Here is a 15811-nt window from a genome sequence, read left to right on the forward strand (position 1 = left end):
ATGGGAGAACATTGGAGTAAGAGGAGAGTAAGACTGAACATGGACAAACTACATATTACACTAATAAAAATATCTTTATGGAATCCATCATTATCTATCTTGAATATACACAAAAATTCATGTATAAAACAATTTTTAAAATTTAACGTTGATATGCAACTCTTGAAAAGTATGGGCCATATCTCACAGGCTATCACCATGAATTTGCTTATACCATTCTATGTGATCTACCTCAGCTAACAGAGATTTCCACCAATACTTAATGAGAAATATTTCTCAAAGAAACAAAATAATGCATCAGAGATTCCTAGACTGTTATTCCGTCATTATTTTAAAAATTTGGAAACAGTGCACCTTAACTATAGCAAATATCACTTATTTGTTCTCTTGAAAAGCTTTATAAGAAGTAATCAGTTCAGAAGTAATGGACATTGGTATCTGTGACATCAAAAGATTAAACTGCCAAGTGAGATGTGCATTTTATGAGCTATCTAAAGCTGTGTCACTTATTTCAGCGCTGCTACTTCACTATTTACTACACAGCATTTACATAGATATAGGACTTGCAAAGGTGCAGTGTAGACATTTGAGATTCAAAACGAGGATTTGTACTCAACTGTGTTGTTTTTCAGATGACTTGTAATAATAGTTCTCTCCATTTTAACAGTTACAAGAATTGTTCTAGATTGCTACATGCAAGTGTGACCCTGTATGTCTTATCATTTCCTGCAGATGATTAGGATCTTGACACACTATTAGATCTTATTCATTTATATAAAAATATTTCATTAGTTCTGAGACCTAATATAAATTCTACATAATTCACTATTATAATAGTAATACTTTCTCAAGATATAGACTTGCTGTTAGAAGCATTTATACAAAACTGGCTTAGAAAACAAAAACATCTGTTTTATTAAGGTAAGCATTTACATTATTTTCTGTTTAATTTATCAGGCTTTCTAGCTACTTAAGAAACTGTCTCATTACAGAATCAAGAATAATTTTTAAAAATATATTTATTTTGTTAATCTTTAAGTGTTATACTAAAACCATTATTCTAAATACTATGCCAACTATTATACTCAAAAGAGCATGTGTGCACAGAGTGTACAGAGAAAAGTAACAAATTTCTACAGTTTCTAACCACTCTGGTGGATTCTTAATCAGCAGTCATAAAAATCCCAGAGTCCCAGTCAGTATAGTAGCTTTTCTAAAATTTATTATTCATCCTATTCAAAATGTTACCAGATCTTGTATTATAAAGACACCCTAACATTTTCACTAAAAACATGGTCACTTTAGCTCCCCCCACCAACAAGCTGTACAAGCTCTAACTGCCACCATCAAACCCCATCTAATCTTGTATTAACTCTTAATTGATCGAGATGGGAGTCTGTGCTGTTATTAACACATGTTGTTTCCCTAGTCAACAGTTCAAGAATGCTATAGATTAACTTTCAGATCATTATACTTCAGTCTAACCTCCCTAGATCTCTTCAAAGTGATAGTTGTCATTCTTCTATTTCTATTACAGATTGCTTACAGGGTAGCTAAGCTTCTGGGACTTAGTTATTATCTTCATTTTGCTTATAGACTTAAGTCCTCTGGACAGGCAACTATGTTAACCAGACCCTTAGTCCATCCATTAAAAAACTTTGAAAGCTGCTGGTGGTGGCACACACGTTTAATCCCAGCACTCAGGAGGCAGAGGCAGGCAGATCTCTGTGAGTTTGAGGCCAGTGTGATCTACAAAGCTACACAGAAAAACCCTGTCTCGAAAACCATAAAAAAAGCTTTGCCAAGAGACTCATTATTTACCTGGAGGAAAATACTACTAATAACCCTAGTTAGAATCCATGTAAACCCTCATTCAGCTCCTGGTCCCAGTACTTTTGAAGTACCTTATAGATATCCTTTTATATATTTGGGTTTGTTTAGAGATGACAAAGTTTTTTTTAACTTACCATCCACTTTTTAAAAACATTTATTTTTATTTCATGTGCATTGGTGTTTTGCCTGCATCTACGTCTGTGTGAGGGTGTTGGATCCTCTGGAACTGCAGTTACAGACAGTTGTGAGCTGCCATGTGGGTGATCGCAATTGAAACCAGTTCCTTTGGAAGAGCAGCCAGTGATCTTAACCACTGAGTCATCTCTTCAGCCCCAAAGTTTGTTTTTTTAAGTCAGAAATATGAGACAAGTCATATCTTTGTCTCTGGGAGGACACATGCGTCCTAAAGTACCCACAACATAATAGGTAACAATCTAAGCCTAGCTTCTAAAAGTCCAAATCCTTTAAGGTTATTATTTAGAAGTATCTTTTATGATATAAAAATAAGGACATGGGTTGTGTAGCAATTTCCTTCAAGGTAAAATATTCCATCTTGGAGGGAAGTTCATTAAGAGTGTGAATGTTCTAAGGGGGCATGAAGCATTATATTGTTCTAGGAAGCTAGTTAAGACCAAAAAAGTAAACAACTCAAAAATCTTGGAAAGTCCCTGAAACTGAATAGATGCACTAGGTTCCCACATCCCCAAACATGTATAAGCAGTAAGGACTGCAGGAATACACAATCAGACTAGCTGAACTTCCTGGAAATGGTAATCTACAAACTGTGGAGATACCTACAAGTTGTGCAGTGTATTTCAGATTCACAGCTTTAGTGAGCTGTCATCCATGGGTAGGCTTTTGGTAATGCAGCAGCCTTTGTGTCATTTCTGTTCCTGTAAGTAACCCTGATACAATTCATTGGTTCACCACATTGGACTTTGTTGGTATCCTTGGTCTGTTGTTGGTTCCTTATGTGGCATAAGTGGGTGTTTGTTCAAATTTCTCCAGGAACAGTGTCATACAACAACATACCAATGGTCCCTCCTGTAAGAGTTAATGCAAATGAGCCTGTCAATAACTTGGAAAAGATAAAGTTCCTTAGGAAAATCTGTTTGTTTTACACACTACAGAAATAGTATAAAGCCTGCCTAAAGAATATATTGTAACAATCTTTGGCCATTGTCCACTCTTACTTGTTGAGACTCCATTCTTTTCTGTAATGTCCCCTTTGGTCATTGGCCATCCTTACCTCTTGATACTGGACTCTGCTCTACAATGGCCCCTTTGGCAACTGTCTACTTTCACACTTTTTTTGATTTTTCGAGACAGAGTTTCTCTGTATTGTTTTGGAGGCTGTCCTGGAACTCGCTCTGTAGACCAGGCTGGCCTCGAACACACAGAGATCTGCCTGCCTCTGCCTACCAAGTGCTGGGATTAAAGGCCTGCACCACCAACACCCAGCTCCTACTTTCACACTTTTGAGAATGTCCTCTGCTCTGCAATGGTCCCTTTAACCATCTACTCTAATCCTTTGAGAGGTATTTCTACATTATAATGAACTGCACATCTTCTACACTGTGATCTGAATTCTTTCAACGGAGATCACAAGGACCAAGTTGCTAAGGGACATCCAGAGAGAGATACTGGTGACATTGTTGAAATTTAGTTTTGTAGTTTTAGGGAACATAATTTACAGGATTTTGATTTTTAACTTATTTATTGTTTTGTGTTCTAACCTATGCAGTTGAGGAAAATGTATATCCTGGTAGTGGTGTGTGGTATATGCTCTACATGCTTGCTTGAAGTATGGAAATGCTCACATCTTAAATTTCCTTATGTATCTTTAGTTCTATGAATTAAAAATGTACCAAAGTCTATTATTATCATTGTAGACTTATCTTTTGTGCCCTTTCATTTTTTTGCTTAATATATTTGTTACTCTGCTTTTTGTTGTATGTATATGTTTGTAGTTGCTATATATTTTTGAAGAACTGCACTTTTATCAATCTGTAATATTTTTATCACTTTTAAACATTTGACATAAGTTTACTTTTTCTTAAACCTCAATTTAGCTACTATTTACATGGAATATGCTTTTCCATTTGTTCACTTTTAATCTATTTCACCTTTGTATCTAAAGTGAGATTCTTATTTTTTCCCACCAAAATGGAAACTATGTGGAGTGATTCAAATGTTACTTAGCTTGGTTACATTATTTCACAATGTATGCATGTATCAAAACATTGCATTAAGGTCTGACTGTGACTTGGTGGCAGGCTAATTGCTTAACATTGGTGAAGCCCTGGGTTTCAACCCTAGTGTTATGAAAAAATTGAACACTACTAAATATATTAAACTTTTATTTGTCAATTATATCTCAATACAGGACATGTGTATGGTATAGCTGTTTTCTACAAGTACATCATGACCATAACCATCATGAAACTAGGGTGGTTTTATGACCTATAGAATACCTTAATTCCACAGTAATTTTCCAGTACTAAAATAAGCAAAACAACACGTTAGTAGCTAGGTTAATAACTGTTATAATTGGATTATTAACATTAACTCTTAGAAGGAAGGTCACCACACCTTAACCTCTCGTCTATATGTGGTCTTGGGAAGTTACAGAGAATATAGGAAGCAGAAGGATGACTAGAGGCAAAACTCCAGTTATGCAGCATCTGTGAGTGGTCACACATGCTGGAGTTGATTATTCTGTGAATCAGCTGCCAAAATCACCCATGCAGTGGTCACTCATGTTTGGATTGGACTTTTTTGATGACGCAGCTGCCCAATCCCCCGTGTTCCCATAAGTAACTCCAATAAACCCACTGATGCACCAAGCTAAACTTAGGTAGATTTAGGTTTTTAGTTTGTATTTAATGCTCTATGTGGAATGAATAGTCATTTCTTTATACCTCCCCCACAGGAAAAGTCATACAACAATGTAGTTTGAATTTTAATTCATTTTTCCAATCACTTCCATTTTAGGGCCAGTGACAAATTTAATGTGTCTATAAAACATCTTTATCACTTTAAAATGTATAACAGTAATGTTAACTATATTCACATTATATTAAAATGGATCTATAGAATTTCTTCATGTTGCAAAAGTAAATATATAAAAACAAGTAAAAGTAATGAGAACAGTGAGGATGAGGAGAATGAAAAAAACAAAAGTCCTTTTCTCCATCACCATTAATGCAGTGGTTTGAAAAAGAATGGCCCCCATAGGCTCATATATTTGAATGCTTGGTCGTTAGGGAGTAACACTACTTGAGAGAGATTTTGAGTTATGGCCTTGTTGGAGTAAGTGTGGCCTTGTTGGAGGAAGCATGTCACTGAGGGGTGGGCTTTAGGTTTTCAATGGCCCAAGCCAGGCAGTGTCTCTGTCTCTCTTCCTTCCGCCTTTGGATCTAGATGTAGAATTCTCAGCATCTCTTCAGCACCATATCTGCCTTCATACTGCCAGGCCAAACACTTCTTGGCATATTCCCTATCATTATGATAATGGACTAAACCTCTGAAACTGCAAGCCAGCCCTAGTTAAATGGTTTTCTTTATAAGAGTTGCCATGGTCGCGGTGTCTCTTCAGATCAATAGAACACTGTCTAAGACAATGACCCTGGTAATCACCATTAATACTTTTCTATGATTTGACTACTTTGGACATTCATCTTAGTGAAATAATGTTGTCTGTACCTTTTGTGGTTGACTTATTTCCTTTACCACAGTATCTGCAAAGTTTATTCATATTGTAGCATCTACAAGTTGGCCCTCTTTTTGAAAGTATAAATAAGATTCTACTGCATATTTTTGCCACATTTATCTATTCTTCCACTGATAGATGCTTGAGTTATTTCTACCTTCATACTGTTGTGAAGAAAAGCTTTGACTAAAGATATGCAGATTTCTCTTGAATAACCTGTTTTCAATCTTCCTGAGTGAATATCCACAAATAGAATTGCTAGATTATATAACTTTAAGAAATATTTCAAGGAATCACCATAATTTTTTCAGTGACTACATCATTTTGTATTCTAACAAGTACTGAATGTGTTACATCTAAGAGATTTTGGTTGTGGTATTAAGAGTCTTTTAAAGTAGAAGGTCATGTCATTTTGCAAATAAGGATAATTTGATTTGACTTCTTTTCCTATTTATATCCCCCTTTTCTCTCTCTTGTCTTACTGCTCTAAGGCTTCAAACACTGTGTTCTATGAAAGTGGTTAAGAGTAGGCACCCTTGTCTTGTTCCAGATTTTAGAAGTGCTCTTGGTTTGTCCCCATTTAATATAATGTTAGCTATGGATTTGTCATATGTAGCCTTTTTATGTTGAAATATGTCCCTTCAATTACTAAATTCTTCATGACATTTTATCATGAGCATATGTTGAACTTTGAAAATGACTTTCCTCTATCTATAGAAATTCTCATGTGATCCTGTACTTACGTCTATTAATATAGTGCATTATATTTACTGATTTGTGTGCTTTAAGCCAAACTTGCATCCTTGGTATAAAACCAATTTGGTGGTGGTATTTTGTTCTTAGTGTGTTAATGAATTTTGTTTACAAGTATTTTGAAAATTCTTATATCTGTTCACCAGGGAAATGTGGTATCATGATAATACCAGCATCACAGAATAAGTTTAATGGTGTCGCCTCCATTTCTTCTTTATGAAAATGTTTAAAAAGTTTTGATGCTAGACTTATTAAAGATTTTTTTAGAATTCAGTAGTGAATTCGTCCATGTGGGACTTCAATATCATTGCTTATTTTGTATCTCTTGAAGTTATTCATATCTGCTTGAATTCATGTTGACAGGTTATGTGGGTTTAGGACTATATCCATTTTTAAAAAATTTTCTAGCATTTTGGTTTTTTGACAGTGCAAGGAATCAAATCCAGGGCCTTGAATATGCCAGAGACGCACTCTGCCACTGAGCTACATCTCCAGCCCCAGCTTTCTAGCTTTTTAGAATATAAGGTTTCTATGTATTCCCTAATGTCCCTCTGGATTTTATTAGAGTCTGCTGCAATAGCTCCTTTTGCACGTCTACATTTTCTTTCTTGGATATTATCTATTTTTCATTAGATTGCTAATCTTTCACTTGTCAAATAACTAACTTTCTGTTTGATTGACTCTGTGCATTATTAGTCTCTGCTTCTTGACATTCATATGACCTGAGTTTGACTTCTTTTTCTAGAACCTTGAGGTATACAATTAGGTTATTTATTTGTAATCTCATTGAATTTTTAATGTAAGCACTTGTAGCTATAAACCCTCCTCTTGTGTCTTTTTGTATCCCATAAGTTTTGATAGGTTGTATCATAATTTTCATTTGTTTACAGGATTTAAAAAACTTTCCTTGATTTCCTCAATGCCCCTCTGTTCATTTAAAAATGTAACTGCTCAGTATTAAATATTTGTGTTGCTTCTTTTATTCTTCTATTATCTGATAAAATGTAAGGAATTTGATTCTTTGGTTTGCGTCCTATAATGTAAATGGTTTTAGAGAAAGCCCCATGTGCTGTTGAGAATAATGTGCATTCTCTATTAGCTGAATGGAATACGTTGTATTTGTTAAATGCAATTGCTTGAGACAGCTGATCTGACCTTGTGGAATCTCACAGACTGGATAGACAGCTAGGGAGGTGGCATGGGAATGGCCTATGCCTCTGCATCTGGGTGACAGTTGTGTAGCTTGATCTCTTTTGGGTCCCTAGCAGATGCCTTGTTCAGCCTTGATGCAGCAGGGAGGAGCTTAGTCCTGCTTCAGCTTAATATGCCATGCTTTGTTGATTCCCATGGGAAGCCTTACCCCATCTGAGTGGAGACTGAAGAGGAGTGGATGGGAAAGGGGTAGGGGGATGTGGGGCGAGAGAGCAGAAGAGGAGGGAGTGGAAATGTGGTTGATAAATAATGAAAAAATGCTCTATGGTGTTATTTACTTAAGCTGTTTGTTGATTTTTAGTTTGAAATATGTGTCTAAAGATGAGAGTATTGAAATCTCCCACTTGATTGTACAGTGCATAAATGTTAATAATATTGTAATCTTCTTGATAAATTGTGCCATTTATTAATGGGTAGTGATCTTCAGATTTTCAAACCACATTTCTACTACTCACAGCCTGTTCTACATATGTAATTTTTATCCATCTGGTTGTGTTTACATAGCCCAGGCCTTCTCTTCTGGGCTTTCATGGTGTGAGAACACAAGGCTGGCAGCTACAGCTGATGTCAGTCAGTGGGAGGAATACCACAACTGATTTCTGGTGGACCTGGCTCCTTCATAGTAGAGAAATTCAAACTTTGCCTTTTTATGCTTTTTAGTCTTTAATGTATATAAATAGCATTTATTATGTTTTTATCATAAAATTTTTATCTGCTGGCTCAGAAGTAGCTTTTAATTTACCATCTGATTTGTGAATTCTAATCCTTCAATCTTACATAATTTAATGAAAAAATAAACAATGCACCATGAGTAAACTACAAATAACAATATCAGTCTAAAATGCCACAAATATTATCTCATCACATGTATACATATAAGTATCTCACCCATTCCAAAAGTTCACTCAAGAATGTGTATTATTCAGAATGAATATTTTTGTAGCTTAAATAATAAAAAACCATCAATATAATACAGTAAAGGCAAGATCCCTTAACATTTAACAATACAGTCGTTTTCCTCAGCAAGCTCACTAGAAAGTCTATGGATTTCTTTCCTGGTGTTTGGTTGGTTTTTTATTTGAGATGGGGTCATACTGTGTTGTTTAGGATAGTAAATTTGGTTATTTGACTCAAGTAATTCTCTCATCTCAGCCACCCAAGTAGCATGGACTGCAAGCACAGCCAAACTAACATTTGTGGAAATATGAAGGAGTGAGTCTTGATAGCCAGATGATCTTGGGACTTGAGCTTGTGACAAGTTCCTAGGCAGGTTGTTGAAATGTGGTGGCATGTTGACTGGCTGTTCCTCTTGATAGAGCTAATGGATGGCATTTCTGGTTAAAAACACCTGACAGAAACAAACAAGTGTTATGAGATGGCAATAGTAAGCTATGAATAATTTTTGCACTCCAGTTGAGGAAATATCCTCCCACATACTATAGGATAAGCAGTACCACTCCTCTAAACAAACACCTCCTTCAGTAGTCAAGTTTCTAGGAATACCAGCTTTTCAGACATACACTTTACATGTTTCAGTTTTTAATAGCTCTTTGAGACATTTTGAAATATTTTTATTTAAATTAGAAATAATCTTATTTTACATATCACCCAGTTTCCTCTCCCTCCCATCCTCCTATGCCCCCCACTGACACCCCCTTCATCCCACCCTCACCCACTCCCCAAGGAGAGTGATACCTTCCATAGGGGATAATCAAAGTGTATCGTATCATCTGGGGCAGGGACTAGTCTCTCCCTGTGTATCTAGGCTGAGAGAGTATTCCTCCATAGGGAATATGCTCCCAAAGTCCATTCCTGCACTAGTGATAAATACTGGTTCCACCACAAGAGGTCCCATAGACTGCCCAGGCCTCCTAAATGTCACCGACCTGGTTCAGTCTTATGCTGATTCCCCCAGCTGTTTGGCTGGGATCCATGAACTCCCACTTTCTCAGGTCACCTGTTTCTGTGAGTTTCCCCAGCATGTTACTGACCCCTTTGTTCATCATTCTTCCCTCTCTACAACTGGATTCCAGGAGTTCAACTCAGTGCTTAGCTGTGAATCTCTGCTTCTGCTTCCATCAGCTACTGAATGAAGGTTCTAGGATGGCATTTAAGATGGTTATCAGTCTCATTACAGGAGAAGGACACATTAGGTAGCCTCTCAACTATTGCTTAGATTCTTAGACAGGGTCATCCTTGTGGATCTCTGTACATTTCCCTAGTGCCAGATTTCTCTTTAAACCTATAATGTGACTCCTTCTATTAAGGTATCTCTTCTCTTGCTGTCTCCTATTCATCCCCCCAACTCAACCTTTCTGATCCCTCATGTTCTCCTCCCCTTCTCTTTCTCCTACAACCCTCTCCCATGCTTCCAATTTGTTCAGGAGCTCTTGTCACTTTCCCATTCTCCAGGGGACCATGTATGTCTCTCTTAGGGTCCTTCTTGTTTCATAGCTTCTCTGGGGGTGTGGATTGTAGACCGATAATCCTTTGCTCTATGTCTAATATCCATATATGAGCTAGTACATACAATGTTTGTCTTTTTGTGAATGGGTTACCTCACTCAGGATGATTTCTTCTAGTTCCATCCATTTGACTACGAATTTCAATATTCCTACTGAATAGTACTCCATTGCGTAAATGTGCCATATTTTCATTATCCATTCTTTGGTTCAAGGGCATCTAAGTTGCTTCCAGGTTCTGGTTATTACAAACAATGCTGCTATGAACATAGTTGAACAGATGTCCTTGTTGTATGAATGTGCATCCTTTGGGTATATGCCTAAGAGTGGGATTGCTGGATCATGAGGTACACTGATTCCCATTTTTTCTGAGAAACTACCATACTGGTTTCCATAGTAACTGTACAAGTTTGCACATCCACCAGCAGTGGAGGAGTGTTCCTGTTTCTCTACATCCTCTTCAGCATGAGCTGTCATTGGTGTTTTTGATTTTAGCTGTTCTGACAGGAGCAAGATGGTATCTCAGGGTTGTTTTGATTTGCATTTTCCTGATGGCTAAGGATGTTGATCACTTTCTTAAATGTCTTTCAGTCATTTTAGATTCCTCTATTGAGAATTCTCTAGTTCTTTAGTGTTTTGGTGAATATCTTCTTGAGTTCTTTGTATATTTTGGAGCTCAGCCCTCTGTCAGATGTGGTGTTGGTGAAAACCTTTTCTATTCTGTGAACTGCTGTTTTGTCTTGTCGACTTTGTCCTTTGCCTTCCAGAAGCTTCTTAGTTTCAGGAGGTCCCATTTATTAATTGTCAATCTCAGTGTCTGTACTACTGACATTATGTTCAGGAAGTGGTCTCCTGTATCAATTCATTAAAGGGTACCTCCCATTTTATCTTCTAAGAGGTTGGTTCAGTGTGGCTGGATTTATGTTGAGATCTTTTATCCATTTTGACTTAAGTTTTGTCCATGGCAATAGATATGGATCTATCTACAATCTTCTCTACACCAGCAACCAGTTATACCAGCACCATTTGTTGAAGATGCTTTCTTTTTTCCATTGTATAATTTTAGCTTCTTTGTCAAAATCAGGTGTTCGTAAGTGTGTGGATTAATATCAGGGCTTTCAATTTGATTCCACTGGTCTACCTATCTGTTTTTGTGCCAATACCAGGCTGTTTTCAGGACTATCGCTCCATAGTAGAGCTTGAAGTCCAGGATGGTGATGCCTACAGAAGTTCCTTTATTGCACAGGGTCGTTTTGGCTATCCTGGGTTTTTTGTTTTTCCATATAAAGTTGAGTGTTATTCTTTCAAGGTCTCTAATGAATTGTGCTGGGATTTTGATGGGGATTAATTGAATCTGTAGATTGCTTTTGGCAAGATTGTCATTTTTACTATGATGATCCTACCTATCCCAGAGCATGGGAGATCTTTCCATTTTCTGGTATCTTCTTAAATTTCTTTCTTTAAAGACTCAAAGTTCTTGTCCTATAAGTCTTTTACTTTTTTTGTTAGAATTACTCCAAGATATTTAATGTTGTTTGTGGCTATTGTAAAGGGTTATATTTCTCTGATTTCTTTCTCAGCCCATTTATCATCTTTATATAGGAGGGCTACTGATTTTTTTGAGTTACTCTTGTATCCTGCCACTTTGCTGAAGGTGTTTATTAGATGTAGGAGTTGCCTGGTAGAGTTTTTCAGGTCATTTATGTAAACTATCATATCATCTGCAAATAGTGAAAATTTGACTTCTTCCTTTCCAATTTGTATTCCCTTGATCTCCCTGTGTTGTCTTATTGCTCTAACTATAACTTCAAGTACAGCATTGAAGAGATAAGGAGAGAATGGGCAACCTTGTCTTGTTCATGATTTTAGAGGAATTGTGTTTTCTCTCCATTTAGTTTGATGTTGGCTGTTGGCTTGCTTTATATTGCTTTTATTATGTCTAGGTATGTTCCTGTTATCCCTGATCCCCCCAAGACGTTTATCATGAAGGGGTATTGGATTTTGTCAAAGACTTTTTCAGTATCTAGTGAGGTGATTGTGCAGTGTTTCTTTTTCAATTTGTTTATATGGTGGATTACACTGATGAATTTTCATATGTTGAACCATCCCTGCATCCCTGGTATGAAGCCTACTTGATCATGGTGGGTGATGTTTCTGATGTGTACTTGGATTTTATTTGCTAGTATTTTAGCATTGATATTCAAGAGGATATTAGTCTGTAGTTCTCTTTCTTAATTGTGTCTTTGTGTGGCTTGGGTACCAAGGTAATTGTAGCCTAATAAACAGAGTTTGGCAATGACCCTTCTGCTTCTATTGAATGGAACAATTTGAGACATGTTGGTATTAGGTCTTACTTGAATTTCTGGTAGAATTCTGCACTGAAACCATCAGGCCATGTTTTTTTGTTTTTTGTTTTTTGTTTTTGGTTGGAAGGCTTTTGATGACTGCTTCTGTTTCATTAGGGCTTATAGGTCTGTTTAAAGTGCTTATCTGTTCTTGATTTAATTTTGGTAGGTGATATCTATCCAGAAAATTGTCCATTTCCCATATATTTTTGAATTTTGTAGAGTACAGGTTTTCAAAGTATGACCTGATGATTCTCTGGATTTTCTCAGTGTCCATTGTTATGTCTACCTTTTCATTTCTGATTTTGTTAATTTGCATGTTTTCTTTTGTTCTGTTTGTGCCTTTTGGTTAGTTTGGATAATGGTTTGTTTATCTTGTTGATTTTCTCAAAGAAACTTTGTTTCTAGTTTTTTTTTTATTTCAACACTCAGTTTGATTATTTCATGGCATCTCCTTCTCCTGGGTGAGTTTGCTTTTTTTTTTGCTCTAGAGCTTTCAGGTGTGCTGTTAATTCTCTAGTGTGACTATTCTCCAGTTTCTTCATGTGGGCACTTAGTGCTATGAACTTTCGTCTTAACATTGCTTTCAAAGTGTCCAATAAGTTTTGGTATGTTGTGCCTTCATTTTAATTGAATTCTAGGAAGTCTTTAATTTCTTTCTTTCTTTATTCTTTGACCCAGGAGTGATGCAATTGAGCATTGTTCAATTTCCATGAGTTTTTAGGTTTTCTGCAATTTGTGTTGTTGTTGAATTCTAACTTTAAAGCATGGTGATCCGATAAATTACAGGGGGCTATTCCAATTATTTGTATCTGTTGAGGTTTGCTTTGTTGCTGAGTATGTGGTCGATTTTAGAGAAGGTTCCATATTGCACTGAGAAGAAGGTATATTATTTTGTGTTTGGATGGGATGTCCTATAGATGTCTGTTAAACCCAATTGGGTCATAACTTTTGTTAGTTCTTTTGTTTCTTTGTTAAGTTTCTGTCTTGTAGTCCTGTCCAGTGGTGACAGTGGGGTGTTGAAGTCTCCTACTATATGGGTTTGGGGTTTTATGTGTGATTTGTAGTTTAGCAATGTTTCTTTGACAAATATGGGTGCCTTTGTATTTGGGGCATATATGTTCAGAACTGAGACTTCATCCTGATGGATTTTTCCTGCGATAAATATGAAATGATCTTCTTCATCTCTTTTGATTAATTTTAATTTTAAGTCTAATAAATCTAATTTGTTAGATAGTAAATTAGCTATACTATCTTGCTTCTTATGTCCATTTGATTGGAAAATCTTTTCCCAACCCTTTACTCTGAGGCACCATCTGTCTTAGAAGTTGAGGTGTGTGTTTCTGTTATGCAGCAGAAGGATGGATTCTATCTTTGTATCCATTATATTAGCCTTTGTCTTTTTATAGGTGAGTTAAGACCATTGATATTTGGGAATATTAATTACCATTGATTGTTGTTTTTTATCTGTTTTTGGTGGCAGTATTGTGTGTGGATTCCCCCCCCTTTTTTGGCTTTTGGTAATGTAGGATCATCTATTGGCTATGTTTTTGTGAGTGTAGTTAACTTCCTTAAGTTGGAGTTTTCCTTTCAGTACTTTCTGTAGGGCTGATTTGTGGATATGTATTGTTTAAATCTGGTTTTGTCATGGAATATCTTGTTTTCTCCATCTATAATGATTGAAAGCTTTGCTGGGTATAGTAGTCTGGGCTGGCATCCGTGGTCTCTTAGTGTTTGTAGAACATCTATCTAGGACCTTCTGGCTTTCAGAGTTTCCATGGAGAAGTCAGGTGTAATTCTGATAGCTTTGCCTTTGTATGTTACTTGACCTTTTTCCTTTGCTGACCTTAATATTCTTTCATTATTCTGTATGTTTGGTGTTTTCATTATTATGTGATGAGGGGACTTTTTTTTTGGTCCAGTCTATTTGGTGTTCAGAAAGCTTCTTGTACTTTCATAGGCATGTCCTTCTTTAGGTTGGAAAAGTTTTCTTCTATGATATTTGTTGAATATGTTTTTCTGGCCCTTTGAGCTGGGCTTTTTCACCACCTTCTATACCTATTCTTCTTAGGTTTGGCCTTTTTATGGTGTTGCATATTTATTGGATGTTTTCTGTTGAGGATTTGTTGGACTTTAGTTTATCTTCAGCACCTGAGATTTTTCTCTTCCATCTCTTGTATTCTGTTGGTTATGCTTGCATCTGTAATTCCTGATTGTTTCTCTAGATTTTCTATTTCCAGCATTCCTGCAGTTTGTGTTTACTGTCTCTATTTCAGTTTTCAGGTCTTGAACTGCTTGAATTGTTTCTTTCATCTGTTTGATTGTTTTTTCTTGGCTTTCCTTGCTTCCTTTAATAGATTTGTTGATTTCTTGCATTTTTTTGGTTTGTCTTTTCCTCCATTTCTTCCATTTTTTCTTACTTTTCTTTAAGGGATTTTCTCATTCCCTCATTGAGAGTCTCTATCATCTTCATAAGGTTGTTTTTTAGGTCATTCTCTTCTGCTTCATCTGTGTTGGGATGTTCAGGTCTTGCTGGTGTAGAATCCCTAGACTCTGTTGGTGTCATATTAATCTTTCTGTTGTTAATGTATTCTTATACTGTTGCCTTCCCATTGCTTCTTCCAGTGGGTACAGGTAAGTTCTCTCCCTCTTCTAATGGGTATGGGTCCAAGGCTCTCTCCCAGTGGGTGCAGGTGGGTCGAAGACTCTAATGATGGTAGATGCTAGATGGCTCAGTCTGCTTCTAGGTGTCTCTGGGGGATTCGGTGGTGGGACAGGATGGATCTGGGGGCCACAGGTCAGGGGACTCAAACAGGGAAAGGTGATCAGGAAAAGGCCCAGTACTCATCTCTTCCAGTGTGTGCTGGTCTAAGATAGGAATGGCGGCAGATGCTGGATGGCTCTTTCTGTCTCCAGGTCTCTCTGGGGGACTCAGTGGCCTCTTTGAGACTTTTTAAAAATCACATTTATCCCTCTTCCCCCAACTATTCCCACACCTACCCGCCCCCTTTCTATCCACCTAACTTTGTGTCTTTTTAAAAGAAACCCGCTGAGATCAGTTTGTGCTGCTCAAACAGTTTTGGATGTGAAATCGTCCACTGGAACATGGTCAACTCAGCAGGGGCTCCAGTCTGAAAAGAAAACTATCCCTCCCTTGCTTAGAAGCTAACAATTGCCAATAGTTCCAAGTGGTGATTAATACCCACATGTTTTGGACTGCATAGTATTTTTAGTACTTATAAAAATGCCAGTCCATAGAGTATCCCAGTTTTCTTTTCTGAGAGCTAGCTCTAGACATGCAGTAGGTCTATGAGAAGAAAATAGTGGAGAAGGTGGATTGATTCTAGCTATCTTTGACCTGGCAGTAAGCATGTATTACCACATTTAGATTAGTATTATTCCTTCTTTGTGCAGTATAACCAAGCATTTATGGTAGAAATTTTAGGCAAAAAGATGAACCAGACAATTTGGTAGAAGCCATGAAAGCTACTTAC

The 15811-nt window shown here is 36.8% G+C and overlaps 1 long non-coding RNA gene across 3 annotated transcripts in view; it reads right to left on the reverse strand.

The window, feature by feature from the left end:
- Positions 1-4176: 4176 nt before the first annotated feature.
- LOC106022511 overlaps positions 4177-15811 on the reverse strand; it is a 90922-nt gene continuing 79287 nt past the window's right edge. For all 3 annotated transcript variants that reach the window (XR_005876807.1, XR_005876806.1, XR_005876808.1), the window contains one exon: positions 4177-8858. This is a non-coding gene — a long non-coding RNA (uncharacterized LOC106022511). The remainder of the gene's footprint in view (positions 8859-15811) is intronic.

The sequence above is a fragment of the Mesocricetus auratus genome, unplaced genomic scaffold (assembly GCF_017639785.1).
Source record: "Mesocricetus auratus isolate SY011 unplaced genomic scaffold, BCM_Maur_2.0 Super-Scaffold_100003, whole genome shotgun sequence".
NCBI lineage: Eukaryota > Metazoa > Chordata > Mammalia > Rodentia > Cricetidae > Mesocricetus > Mesocricetus auratus.